Here is a 16573-nt window from a genome sequence, read left to right as displayed (position 1 = left end):
ATAGAGGGATATACAGAATAGAGACATGGGACTCCGAGGGGAAGGGGAATGCATTGGCAGATAGGAAGATTCTAAAAGGTCTCCAGGAGTATTTAGTTTTTAAATGAATCTTGAAGGATATTAAGGAAACTAAGAGGTGGAGATAAAAGAGATGAAGAATTATAGTATTCCTTTTTTCACTTTATGCCATTAGGTCATCATGAGAAATAGATGAAAGGAAGGAGAGGAAGAAAGAAAAGAAGGAAGGAAGAAAGAAAAGAAGGATGGAAGGGAAGGAGAGGGAGGGAGGAAGGAAGGAAGGAAGGAAGGAAGGAAGGAAGGAAGGAAGGAAGGAAGGAAGGATGGAAGGGAAGGAGAGGAGGGAGGAGGGGAGGGAGGGGAAGGAAGGGAGGGAAGGAAGGGGAGGGAAGAAGAGGAGGGAAGGGAGGAGGGAAAGAAGGGAGGGGAGGGAGGGAGGAAAAGGGGGGAGGGAAGGGAGGAAGGGAAAGAAGGGAGGGGAGGGAGGGAGGAAAAGGGGGGAGGGAAGGAGAGGAGGGAAGAAGGGAGGGAGGAAGGGAGGGAGGGAAAGGAAGGGAGGGAAGGGAAGGAAGAGAGGGAGGGAAGAAGGGAGGGAGGGAGGAAGGAAGAAAGGGAAGGAAGGAGGGAGGGGAGGGAGGGAGGGAGGGAGGAAGGAGAAAGGGAGGGAGGGTGGAAGGAAGGAATGGAGGATGGAAGGAAGGAATGGAGGATGGAAGGAAGGAAGGGAGGGTGGAAGAAAATTTGAAATTCAAAATATTACAAAAATTAATGTTGAAAGGTATTTGTATATGTAATTGGAAAAATAAAATACTATTGAATAAAATATACATATATATCATCTACAAATGGGAGTGACTAAATAACCTCACCATATAAAAGGAGCCTTTTTCCATTTGGATCCAGTGCAATATCTCTAAAAGGAAGATCTGACTCCATCACACACACCCCACCTACTTCATGAACTCCAGTCGCTCCCTATTAACTCTATAAAAAAATCTTGGTTTTTTAAATTCTTTACACTTGTCTCTTTCTACCGTTCTAGTCTTATCCATTACTGCCCTCCATATATTCTACCATCTAGCAACAATTACAATTTCTTCATCTATAAAAGCATCTCTCTCAGGGAAGTTGTGAAGATCAAATGAAATAATTGTAGAGCTCTTAATATAGTCCTTGGCATATAATATATAAATGTCAACTATTATTGTAATTTATTCTTCATTGCACAGAGCACTCCATCTCTTTACTCCATACCTTTTGTTTTTTTCCCCATGCCAAAAGAACCATGAAGTTCTTCATCTCCTCTCCTCCTAGTTTCCCCCAGTGCTCAGCTCAAATCCCTTCTGCAAGGCCTTTTCTAGTCCCTATCACCACTAAGCTAGTGACTTTTCTCTGTGATTACTTTCCAAATACACTGCATGCCATATATGTGTCTACTCCATTACAATTCAAGTATAGGGACCATGTTTTTGTTTTGTTTTGTTTTGTTTTAATCTCTAGTACTTATTACAATGCATATAGTAAGAACTTACAACGTGTTGGATGCTTAAGGTGCTTTCCAGACTCCTATCCTATGGCTTTTTCACTGTACATATTGCTCAGAACTTTAAAGAAAATGTGATAATCAAAATCAGTACCATTGTCATTCTCCATCTCCCATTTTCTTTTTACATGACTCATCTGAAGAGTTTAAATTGAAGCTATTACACGGTATCTCCTTGATTTTTTCAAATTTAATTTTGACCTTTCTTCTAATTATCTGACTGTGCACAGCTAATCCATAAACGACAGCCATCTTGATAGCTAGTAATTTTTCTGACTACTGAAATTTTAGAGACATTTACTGCTGTGTCCAGTGATATCTAACTCAATTCTGGAAGAAAACATAATATCTATGCATGAAACTTTTGAGTAATCTAACATGCCCATGATTTTTTAATTTCTCAAATCAAGACATTTTCTTTTTTTTTTTCTTTTGCTGAGGCAATTGGGGTTGTGACTTGCCCAGGATCACACAGCTAGGAAGCGTTAAGTGTCTGAGGCCAAAGTTGAACTTGGGTCTTCCTGACTTCAGGGCCAGTGCTCTACCCACTGCACCACCTAGCTGCCCGCCATGACATTTTCTACCCATCAACATACAAACCATTCTTTAGTGTATTCAGATTGAACTTTAGACAGCAAACTATATTTTGTGGATATCATTCTAGAAGCCTTTTCAACACGACAGTAGCTGTAAGAATTTAAGTTCCACTAGGATAACCTTTGATAAGACAGAGCACTTTAAGAAATCAGAGTAAGACCCTGTGGAGGATTAATCAATGTGATGAAAAATTGAGTTCCATAAAATATAATTTCTAAAAGTTGAAGTTTTTTAACCAGGTTAGTATATCAAGACTCCTATGTTTAGGATGGAGCAAATTTAGCTTTCATTATATCATGCTGAAGGTATTATTCCAGTGGAAATCAGCTGTTTCTTTTTTTTTTTTTTTTTTTTTTTTAATTTATTTAATAGCCTTTTATTTACAGGATATATACATGGGTAACTTTACAGCATTAACAATTGCCAAACCTCTTGTTCCAATTTTTCACCTCTTACCCCCCCACCCCCTCCCCTAAATGGCAGGATGACCAGTAGATGTTAAATATATTAAAATATAACTTAGATACACAATAAGTATACATGACCAAAATGTTATTTTGCTGTACAAAAAGAATCAGACTCTGAAATATTGTACAATTAGCTTGTGAAGGAAATCAAAAATGCAGGTGTGCATAAATATAGGGATTGGGAATTCAATGTAATGGTTTTTAGTCATCTCCCAGAGTTCTTTTTCTGGGCATAGCTGGTTCAGTTCATTACTGCTCCATTAGAAATGATTTGGTTGATCTCGTTGCTGAGGATGGCCTGATCCATCAGAACTGGTCATCATCTAGTATTGTTGTTGAAGTATATAATGATCTCCTGGTCCTGCTCATTTCACTCAGCATCAGTTCGTGTAAGTCTCTCCAGGCCTTTCTGAAATCATCCTGTTGGTCATTTCTTACAGAACAGTAATATTCCATAATTTTCATATACCACACTTTATTCAGCCATTCTCCAACTGATGGACATCCATTCAGTTTCCAGTTTCTAGCCACTACAAAAAGGAATCAGCTGCTTCTTTACATCTCATGATATTCTAAATCGATGACTGAAAATGTAATTAACAAATTCCAAAATTTCCATAATATTCCATAAAAAACATATTTAATATAACTATGTTTGAATGATCACTCATTTATATTGTCTAAAAAGGTTCATAAACTACTTATTACAACACAATATGATAAGGCTGTATAGGCAGAAAAGTGATTTTGTCCATGGCCATATGGGAGAAATGGGACTCAAAATCAGCTCGGTCAAAACCTGTATTTTTTATCTTAATAGTTTTTCAATGAAAATTGGGTTACATTCAATGGTTACTTCTACCTCCTACTACGCAGAATAGACATGAGAATTAGCGATCTAAAGTCCTAGTAAGTCCTCAAACATATTTCGGTTGATCATTACTTTCCCACAGCAACGCCTAGCTGCCCATCACCTTATAGCATCCTAGTTTTTTGTTTGCTTGCTTTTAGAAATTTGTATCATCTTATTGTGTATCTATTGTGTATGTTTTCTTATTGTGTAATATTGTGTATTATATTTTAATGTATTTAACATCTACTGGTCATCCTGCCATCTAGGGGAGGGGGTGGGGGGGGTAAGAGGTGAAAAATTGGAACAAGAGGTTTGGCAATTGTTAATGCTGTCAAGTTACCCATGTATATATCCTGTAAATAAAAGGCTATTAAATAAAAAAATAAAAAATTAAAAAAAAAAAAAAAGAAATTTGTATCAGACTTCTGACCATGGTATATTTATCGGGGTCGGACAAGGATAAACCTCCCAGAGACTGGCAGATCCAGTTCAGTAAAACTGGATTCTCAGACCTGTTCTTTGTGTAACCCTAGAGTTGGGGAAAGAGGGAGGAAAGGTGTCCTTAACCCGGTTCTTTCTCGAACAGATGTCAAGGGGCCCGGGAACGCAAACGGGGACAATCAATTACACTTTTTACTTCCACATAAGTAGTTTCCTTTGCTACCCTGTGAGTTTTACGCATTTAAAAACTTACTCTGCGAAGGAGGCGGGAAAAGAAACAGATTTTTCCCCAGACGCAGATACCTGCGCTGGATGATCTCTCCGGTCCCTCCCCCTCCCGATCCTGAGGACCCCAGCCTCTCCTTTCCCTGGATGCTCCATCACATCCCACTTCGCCCACCGCCCACTGGATGCCGGAACACCGCAGCCTAAACAATTGGGAGCGCCAGCCATTGGCCTAAAAGAAGCTTTTCCCAGTGGGGCATCCCGGGTTCTGGCGATGGGAAGAGAACAAGCCGCCCCTGCCCCTACAGCCCTCGGACCCACGGGATGCGAAAAGTGGAGGCCCCAGTCTCCGGGTTCCGGCCAGACGGAAATGACGACAGCCAAGGGGGGAAGGGAAAAGTGACTGCTGCAACTGGGGAGAAAGGCGGGAGGGGAAGGGGAGCGCGTCTGGGGGCGGGGCGGAGCTGTGGCCCGGTTTCCGGCGGGTTGTCGCGCTCTCTCTCTCCGGCCGCGGCAGCTCTAGCCCACAGCCGCTTCCTCCATCCTGGTATTTTTCGGAGCCTCCATCCTGGTTCTTCCAAAGTGCCCGGACCCAAAACAGGAAGTAAGTGCGATGGAACCTTCAGGTCCCAACCGCCGCCGGGGCCTCTCTGCTCCGCCCCGCGCAGCGCAGCGCAGTCCGCCCGGCCCCCTGGCCGCCTGCCCCTGCCCCTTTCCCCTGCCCTCAGCCCTCCGAGGCCCTAGGACCTGCGGCCGGGGGGAGGGGGTGAGAAGGAGGGTGCGGAGGGCGGGGGGGAGGCCCGAGCCCGGCAGGCTGGAGGACGCTCTCCTCCACCCACCCTGCTCCTCCCCTCCCTCCACACCCCTCCCCTCTCCCCGCCGGCCAGGGCCAGTTCCTCCCTCCCGGGCTGGGGCTGCGGGGATGGGAAGCTGGCGGCCGCAGAGGCGGAGAAGCCGTTGCGTTACTGACGGAGGCGGAAAATGGCGGCGGCTCGCTTCGATGGAGTCCAAATGGCGCCGGGACCCCTGGGGGGAGGGGGGCGCGGAGGGGAGGGTCTGGGGGTCTGGGAAATCGAATTCCCTAGATTCGCTTTAGCGGTGCGTTTTGTGGAAGGGAGAGAGCTGGGGGCGAGGATGCTGATGTCTCACCTTCTTTACCACCACCTCCACGTCTTATTTCCTCCCCCATTGCTTTTCCCATCGGAGGGAGGCCTCCAGTGTCCGTTTAACTGGTGTGCCCCCCCCCCCCCCACACACACACACACACACATACACTCTCCGACTGAATTGATCACGCCGCTGTCCTCAGGACAAGGAGCTGTCCGCCCGGGACCTTGGCTACTGAGCCGGGTAACACCGGGGGGGCCGCCCCGAACGGGGAAGAGGCCAGGGCCTCGTTAACTTATGCTCGGCTGGGCTAGGGGGTCTTCCCTCACATCGTCCTTTGTCGGATCCCCCGTAGTTCTCTGAACTTGGAGCCGCTGCTGACTTTTAAGTTAACTCGAGAGAATCGGGACGTTTGATTCCTGTTCAATGAGAAATGGGGGTAGAAACGACCCTTCCTCGACCTGTTTTTCCTCGATTTGCTGTTCTCCCCACCCCCACCCCCCACTTTGTTGCTTAGATTAGAGGGTTCGGAGAATGTAGTCCAGACTCCTATTGTGTTGAGAAAAATGAATGAACTATTCTCCTTTCTGACTTTTTTTTTTTTAAACTTCCATTTCTGAGAATTGAAGATGCCACTTGTTGGTACTACTTGTTGTGTATATGTGTGTGTGTATGTATATTTCATTAAAAATCAACGCATTATTTCAAGAAAGTTGTTTGCAGTCCGTTAAAATTAAATAACTTGATGAAATAGCATTTTAGTTATAGCCCGGGATTTCTATGTCGTTTTTCATTTGGGACAAATAAAAATCTGTGTTAAGGTTGCCCCTTGGCTGGGAGTGGCAGGCCGTGGCAAAGTGAAAGGAGAACTGAATGGATCTGCACTTGGAAAACCTGGTTTGGATTTGGATCCTCCTCCACTTCTTTTCAGTAGACCCAGAATCGTCCCAGGAATGGCTTCTAACTTCTGGGGTCTCAGTGTTGTCTCCTCTGTAAATTGGAAGAGTTGGACCGAATGACCTGTAAGGTCTTTCCAGCTCCAATTCTATAATGAGGCAGTTTTCCAAAACGTCTGCGCATGAAACAAAAGGTATTGCTGTGTTTGAATCCTTAACTATTATAGAACACCTTTTTGATATCATTGAAAGTGACGATCAGATAATGGGGAAATTAATTTTATTTTAAATTCTAATATACTCAATGTAGATATGTTGACCAAGTTTATGGTAATTACATCCAAGATTTGTTGAGTTATTTTTCTTTTAGCAACGGTGTTTATGTTTTGGAGATTTAAACATAGTCAACATATTATACTTGGCTTGGAATAAATCAGTCACTATCCATGGTGCCTATATTTTAGCTTTTGCTATCTTTAGAAATACTAACAGTATGTTGAAAGGAGATGTATGTGTCTTTTCAGTTGAGCTAGTTTTTTGGTTTTTAATTTTTAAAGTTGAATCTGACTTTCCATGATCACATTTTGAGGTGTTTTTTTGTTTTTTTTTTTTGTGTGTGTTTTTTTTTTGGCAAAGATAAAGAAATGGTTTGCATTTTTTTCTCCAGTTCATTTTACAGATGAGGGAATTGAAGCAAAGTTGTGATTTGCCCAGGATCACACATTAAGTATGGATTTGAACTCTTGCTTGCTGATTTCAGGCCTGCGGTTGTGCACTATCTACTTGCCCTGGGCTAGTTTGGCAAACATTAAATTCAGTGTCTTGTTAACTTCAAATAATTTTATTATTCAAAGAGCTTCACTGGCTGCATATTGCCTACCAATTAAAGTTCAAACTCCTTCATTTCTTTTCCTGACTTTCAGAGACCTCTATAATCTGGTATAACTTGGCTGTTCATTTCATGTTACTTTCCATAAATTCTGCCTAGTGCCCCAGCTAAAAGTGGAGTGCTCTGCTCATTCTTTTCCATCTCTCCAAGATGCCTCTGCACTGCCTCTCAACCTGACTGTGCTATATAGTCCCTCTATCTTGTCTTTGTTAAATTTCTCTTTTAAAAGAATTTTTCTTTTCTCTTTTAGAGAGAATTCTCTTTTAAAAAATAATTAATTAAAAAATTAAATTTTAAAAAATTAAAAAATTTAAAAAATTCTCTTTTAAAAAAATTAATTTTTTAATTAAAAGAATTAAAATTTTCTCTTTTAAAATCTGACACTCAACTCTGTGAAAAGTTCCTTTCTTTTCTCTCCTACCCCTCAAAAGGCATGGCATTATGCACTTAAAATGTATTCTATAGATTGTATTTGAGCTTCATATCTCCTTCATAGGACTTTGCAGTTGTTAACCAATTTTTACAAACGAGGAAACCAAAGCCCAGAAATATGAGGTGACTTGCTTGTAGTGTGACATACTGTCAAATAAAATAGGATTCCAGCCAATTCCTTCCTGATACCATTGCCCAAGACGGGTTAGACCTCAAATTTAAAAAAAAAAAAAAATTTTTCCCATCTCTCTTCTCTACTTTCTCTTCTCTCATTGAATTATAGCAATTAAAGATTTCTGAGTTTTTCAGATAGCCCCTCAACTTTAAGCTCAGAAACTGATGAAGTTGGTGCATTTTTTGTCAAAAAATTTTAAAATTAGAAGTTAATATTTCTCTATACTAATTCAGAATTTTCACATAAATGGATAATTTTCAGACAGTACAAGCAATCTCATTCTTAAAATAACTGTTGAGTACTGCTTTTTGGTAAATGTTCCTCAGATGGTTTTCAGACTTTGATGATTCAAAATTGCTGTGGTCATTAAAATTGTAAGACTATTTAAATATGATAGGCCACAAAAGTACTCCATTGTGAGTTTCTAAACTTGTAGACTTGCTTCCTGCCCTTTAAATATTAAAATTTTAATAAGATTTATTTGAGAAACTCAGGTAAAGAATCTTTTTTTTTTTTTTAATTCTATGTTTCAAAGTTGAAATCTTTGACAGTCTTCCCAAAAAACATCAAAGGTAAGGGTAAGCATTGATATATAATAATGGTATTTCATTATTGATGTTTCTTTGTTCTGACTACAATGAGCCAGAAATTTATAAAAACAAACTTTTGACTAGTCTTCAAATTCTGAGAATCGTATAATATGTATTTGACTCTACTTACATAGTTACAATGGTCTAGATTCCTAATATAGACATTTGTGAAAAAATTATTCTATTCAATAACCATTGAAATTGTGTTAAGTACTATACATTTGAAAAAGAGATTAAAATCCTACCTTTAGGAAGGGTATCCTAATAACCATGTGATTAAACAGGATTTTTCCGGGTGCTTTTTGTTGAGTTATTTTTCCATCCTGTCCCATTCTGTGGGTCACATTTGAGTTGGAGTATTTAACCTAGCACCCAAGTGCTGGGTTTCCTTAGAATGGGAGTTTTAATTTTAAAATACAATTCTTAAAGAAAATAAGTGGGCATGGTTGATGGAGTGAAAAATTGGGCACAGAAATACATGGATTTCTTCTCACCTTTGGACTTAATAGCCATGTTGACCATTATTAAATCAGTTCTCTGATCCTCAGTTTTCTCATCTGTAAAATAAGGATTGTATTTGAAAAGGGCAGCTAGGTTGCAAAATGGATAGAGTGCTGGTCCTGGAGTCAGGATCAGAGTTCAAATTCAGCTTCTGATACATAATAGCTGTGTAACCTGGGCAAGTGACTGAACTCTATTGGCCTTAGTTACTCTTCTTTAAATGATCTGGAGAAGGAAATAGCAAGCTACTCCAGTATTTTTGCTAAGAAAACCTCAAATAGGATCATGGAGAATGACACACCATTAAAAATACTCAACATCTGAAGTCTGAACCTCAGAGCATTATTGTGAGGATCAGATAATGTATGTAAAGTTTTTGTAAACCTTAAAAGTTGTTTATAATTGTCAGCTAATAGTGACTTAGGGAGAGAATTGATTCTATTACCTTACATTTGCCTAGCAATTTGTTTTCCAGAGCACTTTTGAGACTTAATCTCTTTTGACCTCAAAATTATCTTTTGGGCCGTAGCAAGTTAAGCAGGTGCAAAGATTTGTCTCCTTTTCGGGTAAGAAACTGAATTTTAGTGAAATTAAGTGCTTTGCCCAGAATTAATTGACCACTGTTATTTCTGGCACTAGGACCTAGATATTTCCTCCTAATGCATTGGATTTCTGATTTAAAGAAAGAAGAGTTTGACAAAAAATTTTATTTAAATACTTGCACACTTAAACCAAACACCACAGACATATTCAGTAGATCTTTTAAAAATCTTTTACTGGAGAACCCCCAATTACTTTGGATTAGAGGAGTGAGAAGTGAAAAGTTGGGGTTGGGGTTTTTGTTTTGGTTCTGTTTAGGGGTTTTTTGTAAAGTAGATTAATTTTTAAATAGCTAGTAAAGGGAAAATTTGTTTACTATTTTTGTTGGCTTTTGTTTTTTTCATCCTTAGAAAAGTGACATACCACAACTGAATGAAACATCAAAATCTGACCCAAGTTATTTCATTACTAAATTCATTGTTTAACATCCTAGCATAACATTCCTGTTCTGATGTCATTGTGTTTAGATATATTACTTCTTTATGAAACTCACAACTTTATCACATCTTTGTGTACATTAAGTGATAGAAATTTTAATGGTTCTCATTCTATCCACATCCAAATCTTTGTATCTGCTAGAGGATGATAAAACAATTTCTTTGCCTAAGAAATATATTTATAAAAAAAGTGCAATTTCCTGGCAATCCTTAGATTATAGTGGTCATTGATGGAATTGAAAGTACCTTGAATAGGGGCTTGAAAATAGCCACTTGATAAATGTTTGAATGAATGACATTTTTAATAAAATATAACATTATGTATCTTTAGAGGTACTTGAATCAGGATGGCATTGGATTTAAAAATTCAAAAATAGTCGAGAAAAGATTATTAAAAATAAATTTATTGACCAATTGTATTGCCAGTTTGGCAGAATTTGAAATTTTGCCTCCTCCAGTTGGTCAAAGTATTATAGGAAAGCTTGTTAATGTTTTCTCTATAGGAACAATTAATTACTAAGACACTTCCAAAAGATCTAGCAGAGAATTTTGATTTTAATGTGTCTTGTTTTACTTACAGATAATGACAGTTTTCTTTGGAATTTTTTTGGAACCTTTGTGTAAGGTTTCTTTTTGGAACAAAACTTGTTTAGCATTTCTAACATTTAATTATTTGATTCCTTATAAAGTCGATCTTTTATTGAATATTTTACCTTATAAAATAATATGATCAAAATTATTCGGCCAGAGTTTGGAAAGGAAAACATTCATGAAGAGGATGACATATCAGAGTTTGACAGTCTGCTGCAGGGTTACTTGAGCTCTGGAGTGGCTCCAGGACAAGAATTGAGCACATCTGTCCAGGCTACTGATTTCTGTGTACAAAGAAGACAAGGCAACTGAAATTGGAGAAGCTTCCTGGGTGCTGCTCTGAGATTTTATAAAGGTTTTTCTTTTTAGTCTTGGTTTATGTTTGCATCAGTATAGAGAATTTCCAGTAGGAAAAATAGAGAAAATTTGGTTCCAAATTGCACAGAAGAGTATATATTTCACAGGCAAAAATTGAACTCAAGGAATAGGAATAGAGATTTAGAGCCAAAATTGTAGAGGCCATAAAATACAGTCCCCTCATTTTACAGATGAAATGGACTCAAATGATTTGCCCAAGGTCAGACATATGGCAGAACTGGATCTCGGGTCTAACTGAAGTACAGTAAAATGAAGATGTACACAAGCTATAGAGATACAAGTTGATTGCTACAACTTGGCATAAAATTGCACTAAAAATGCTTTGCATCCTATGTAAAATTAGCAGTTTGGATGATAACCTAGAACCTGAGATCTCTTTAAACCCTGAAATTATAGTAGGTCCTTACAATTGCCAAGTCTTACAAAAACAGGGTAATGATTCAAGCAAAATCTTGGTTAGATTGGAGGCTAGCCTAACTTTTAAATAATAAATGGTATCATATGTCTCCTGTTTGTAAGCACCTGAGCAGCATTACACAAAGCACTTAAAGAAAAAAGATTAGATTGTGAATGTGTGTACTATGCTAATTAATGTTGTCTAAAATTAATTTTGTGAAATAGGAGTTTTTACAAACGTTTGGTAGAGCACTTTGCTTGAGATATCAGCACCTTCAATTTCCTCATCTGTACATCAGGGGATTGTAACTCTTAAAGTGCCTCTCTACAATCCCTTACAGTTCTAAGGGATTTTAGGTTTGTCAGATATTTGGGTAACAGGGCAGATCAACTTTCTTATATGTTAGAAAGCCCGTTTTATTGGGTCTTATTCAAGTGCTTTACGTAGCAAATTATTATATTGAGTCAACAGCACTGACATTTCAATATGACTAGCAACTTTTTTATGTGAAATAATTATAATAGTAAAAACTGGAAGTTCATTTGCCTAGAATTGTCATGATCAGTGACTATATTAACAATGAGCCTATAGTACTATAAGATTCTTTATATATGGAAAGATACAGGAAATGGCAAGATCAGGTAACTCAAAAATGTTTCATATGAACCTGCTATTTCAGTCTTGCTCCTACCACCACCAATCTGAACTAGATGCAGTTCTAGGTTCTACATTTTACATCAAGTAGATAGCAACTAGCTGGAGTGTTTTCAGAAGAATGTGAGCTGGATCATGAGATCACTGTACACTTTGGGAAGATCTAATAAAATAACTGAATGTTTATTTCAGGAAAGAGAAGACTTTACAAATATTACTTTTCAGAACATTAGAAAAGTTTTCATATGAAAGAGCCAGATTTGTTTCACTTCATCTGATAGCATAGAACTAAGGCAGTGGATGGAAAGTTGCAGAGACAGATTTAGACTTTTAAGTTTTTCCTTAAGTCATTAAAACTATTCAAAAGTGAAATTAGTTGCCTCTGAAGTAGTGAGTTTACTCCTCACTGTAAGTCTCCAATAGAGACCAGATTGTTAATAGTTGTTGGAGAGATTCTTGATCAACTAGGGGGCTAAATTTAAAAGTTGCTTTCTTGATCAATTCCAAAACCTCCAGTTGGCAGTCAGTAATTGTGGTAATCACCTTTAGAGCCTAACAACTTTTGTTTAACTTTATACCTAGTTGATAATTCAATAAATGTTGAATGAATTCCAGTTTCTAAGCATTTATGTTCTGCCTGGAATAATTTTTCCTTTCCCTTCATGGGTCTCTAAATCCCCCAACAACTTCTCTATTCTATTCCCCTTTCTGTACTTTACACGCGATTTTCTAGCTGTTCCCTGTACCTTCAATGTAATTCCACCTCTACCCTTAAAATCTCATTTACTTCACAACTCAATCCGGTTCCTCTTCCTACAAGTCTTGTCTTTTCTGATTCATTCTCCCCAGCCTCTAATGCTCTTCCTCCAAAATAAAATTACTGTGTACTATATAACACACACACACACAACCACCACCACCACCACCACCACTACTACTACATACTATATTATCAGTGTGTTGGCTCTCCCCAGAAGAATTAAGTACCTTAGGGGCAGGAATTTCCATTTTGGTCCTTTTGTCACCCACATTGAAGAAGTGTCTAGAACTAAATAGATTATAAATACTTGACTAATAATGGAGCCTACCATTCATTCTTGCACCTGAATGACAATGCATGGCAACATTTGATTATTTGTGTATGCTAACTCCCCATAGTTAGATTATGGGTCTTGTACAACAACACCATTGTCTTTGGCACATAAAGTAAGCCAGTTGGAAAAGTAATTTTATTCTGGGGCAAAAATCTTGCAATTTAGCATTGTCATATACACTTGAAGTTCATTACATGAATACAGATTCAATAACTTTTAAATTGATATATGGTAAATTGAACTTTAAAAACATAACTCAGTTTTCAAATTAAAAACAAACAAAATGTGACTAAAGCTATTTTTCTTGATTCTAATTTAGACTCCTCCCCACTTTTATATATTTAATTATTAGCTATTAAAGTGTCATTATTTTATTATAATGAAATGTTTTTTTAAAATGTTTCCCATGCATGCTATATTTGACTATCACTCCATTCCCCTGTGCTTATGTTTTTTAAAACTCATAATAAACATTTGCATAATAAATACATAAACATAATAAACATAAAATATTTAGTATTAGGATATCTTACTTCCCAGAATTTCCAGTTGTTATATACTTGAATGATGTAAATATATTTATAATAAAATGATGTGTTAAATCTGAAGCAAAATATATCAAATAGGCATAAATACATTATTTTTAATTGCTTTTGAGTTGAATCACCCAAAATAGGGAACACCATTGTGCCAAAATCTTATATATATTAGACCTAGAAATTTAACCCCTTTATTTTACAGAGGAGTAATCTTAGGGCTAGAAACATGAAGTCACATAAAAAAAAAATTTAGCAAAAATACTTGATTTTATGTTGACATTTTAGTGATTAACCTAGTATGAATTGTTTCACTCCTACTGTTTGAAACACTATTTAATCAATCAGTAATTGTTCAGTCCCCCCCACCCTCCCAAACATCCTCAGGTCTTAATAATATATCCCAGTTTTATGGGTTAAAGTAAGGTAGAGGTTGTCTAGGTCATATAGCTAAGGAATGTCAGAATCTGAATTAAAGTAGATATAAACAATCTGGCCAATAGCCAGAAAGACTTGGGGTTTAAGTCCCACTTTGATAGTTCCTGGCTCCTTCGTCTGGGGCAAATTAACTTCTCTGTGCCAGTGGTGGCAGACACAAAAAAGAATACCTTCAGGGCCATATGTTGACTTAGAAAAGCCATACTAACATTATCCTGATGGTAGTTTTGTTTAACTTTTCCCTGTTATATTTTTATCTGGTTCACTGAACTGGAGTTTGATATCTCTGCACTCCAGCAACTTTCTGTCACCCAAGTTACAGAGAAGATAATGGTTTTGTTGAAGTCCTCACCCTGAGCCATTCTAATGAAATCTCAAGTCGTGCCCCCAGTATTAGTCTTCCCACAAATGTTCCACTGCCTTTTGTCAGTATTTAGCCTGAAGTCTAGAAGACTTCAGATTTAACCTCCAACACTTAGATGAGTGACTTTCAAGTCACTCAAAATGTGTGTTTGCCTCCGTTTCTTCAGCTATACTTTGCAGTGTTCTTGTGAGGATAAAAACAGATCTTATTTGTATAACACTTATAGTAGCTGATACATAATAGGTATTATATAAATCCTTGTTCAAAGGTTTTCCCTTCTCCTTTTCTAATATCCTTCCAACTCCATGATGGATTAGTGATTCTACTGCAGTCTTGTTAATGTGACTTATTTTTATGCCGATTACCTAACTTTTCCTCCAGCTCAAACTTTAACTTTACTGTTTTATATTTCTCTGAACATTGTGACTTTGCTGTCTGAAGGGGATGTGCCTTATTGACTTAAGGTTCTACCTGCCTTATAAGAACAAAGGGAAAGAATATTTTCAACAAGAACTTATCAAAAATCTAGTCAGCTTAACGGATTTGAGCAAGAAGACCTCTAATAGATGAAGAAGCATGAAAGAACTGCTGTAGGGCAGTAATCTAAAATAAGTAATTGATAAGTGTTTTATGAATTTTAAAAAATGAGCAATCAGCCCTGAAAAAGAAATTGTTATAGAGATTGAACTTCTCTCCTCACAGGGAAACTACTGTGATAGTGCAGACCCCCATTTCCCCCCTCTTTTTTATACAAGCTGCCACAGTAGCCTTTCAAAGGCGTTAGTTTGATTCTTGCATGTGTCCCTTCCCTTCCTCTCCCCCTCCTCCATAAAAAAGATCAGTATCCAATTGCTTTTAGGACCAAATATTAACTTCTCAACCTGGAACTTAAAGCTGACTATAATCTGTTTGAGCCAACCTGGCCAACTAGCAGTTTGCTAAACTTTTATCATTTCAGTTTCAGTCTGTGCTTTCACTATAGGCGACACCTTCTCACTAGAAAGTCACCCTTTCTCGGACCTGTATGTGCACGAATGTTTGTGGCAGTCCTCTTTGTAGTGGCTAGAAACCGGAAACTGAGTGGATGCCCATCAGTTGGAGAATGGCTAAATAAATTGTGGTATATGAATATTATGGAATATTATTGTTCTCCCGAACAATAATAGAAATGACCAACAGGAAGATTTCAGAAAGGCCTGGAGAGACTTACGTGAATTGATGCTGAGTGAAACAAGCAGGGCCAAGAGATCATTATATACTTCAACAACAATACTATATTATGACCAATTCTGATGGACTTGGCCATCCTCAGCAATGAGATCAACCAAATCATTTCCAATGGAGCAGTAATGAACTGAACCAGCTATGCCCAGCGAAAGAACTCTGGGAGATGACTAAGAACCATTACATTGAATTCCCAGTCCCCATATTTATGCCCACCTGCATTTTTTATTTCCTTCACAGGCTAATTGTACAATAATTCAGAGTCTCATTCTTTTTGTACAGCAAAATAATGGTTTGGTCATGTATACTTATTGTGTATCTAATTTATATTCTAATATATTTAACATCTACTGGTCATCCTGCCATCTGGGGGAGAGGGTGGGGGAAAGAGGGGAAAAATTGGAACAAGAGGTTTGGCAGTTGTCAATGCTGTAAAGGCTATTAAATAAAAAATAAATAAATATTAAAGAAAAAAAAAGTCACCCTTTCTCACTCCTATCTCTCACTTTATTCAGGACTCTACCCAGGAACCTCTGTAGAGCCTTTCATAGTTCTAGTTCATGCTCTTTCCTTCCTGAAATTCCTTGGGCTTGCCAATGTATATACTGTTGTATATTGTCTAACATTTTCTACCTGTATTTCTAAATATACTTACCATATAAAATCACATCTCTCAGTTGGAGAGCTCAACATGTCACATTTGTGGTTTTCTCCCATTGTATTTTTAAAAGAAATTATTAGGTGTTATAATTTTTATTCTGTACTAATATTTAGGATTATTCATTTTAAACATTTACTACATAAAATGATACTACACTATAAAAAAAGTCATAGGTAGCATCTCTTGCCTTCATGAAGCTTAAGTTCAACTTTTAGTTTATTTTGTCATCTTACAGCAAAGTTTTAATTTTTTTTGTTTGTTTTGTTTTGTTTTGTGAGCCCTCTGTGATGTTATGGCTGAACAGAAATGTCTAAAAATCCAAACTGCAGAGAAAGTGCTTGCCTGTGTTGGTAGAGTTAGTAGGCATTTTTTCATGCAGGAGTTCCATATACTGATGAAAACACAGGTCTAATCCCTACCCATCTTGTGAAACACCATGATTTGAGAAGAATTAAAATCACAAAT

General features: G+C 37.8%; 1 protein-coding gene across 6 annotated transcripts in view; it reads left to right on the top strand.

The window, feature by feature from the left end:
* Positions 1 to 4586: 4586 nt before the first annotated feature.
* Positions 4587 to 16573, top strand: part of DMTF1 (cyclin D binding myb like transcription factor 1) — a 56031-nt gene continuing 44044 nt past the window's right edge. For 5 of the 6 annotated variants that reach the window (XM_031938627.1, XM_031938626.1, XM_031938625.1 and 2 more), the window contains exon 1: positions 4587 to 4748. The gene's annotated coding sequence lies outside the window, so the exon portion shown is untranslated. The other variant, XM_012550898.3, reaches the window with a different exon arrangement.

The sequence above is a fragment of the Sarcophilus harrisii genome, chromosome 5 (genome assembly GCF_902635505.1).
Source record: "Sarcophilus harrisii chromosome 5, mSarHar1.11, whole genome shotgun sequence".
Lineage (NCBI taxonomy): Eukaryota > Metazoa > Chordata > Mammalia > Dasyuromorphia > Dasyuridae > Sarcophilus > Sarcophilus harrisii.
This window is presented reverse-complemented; position numbering and strand designations above follow the sequence as displayed.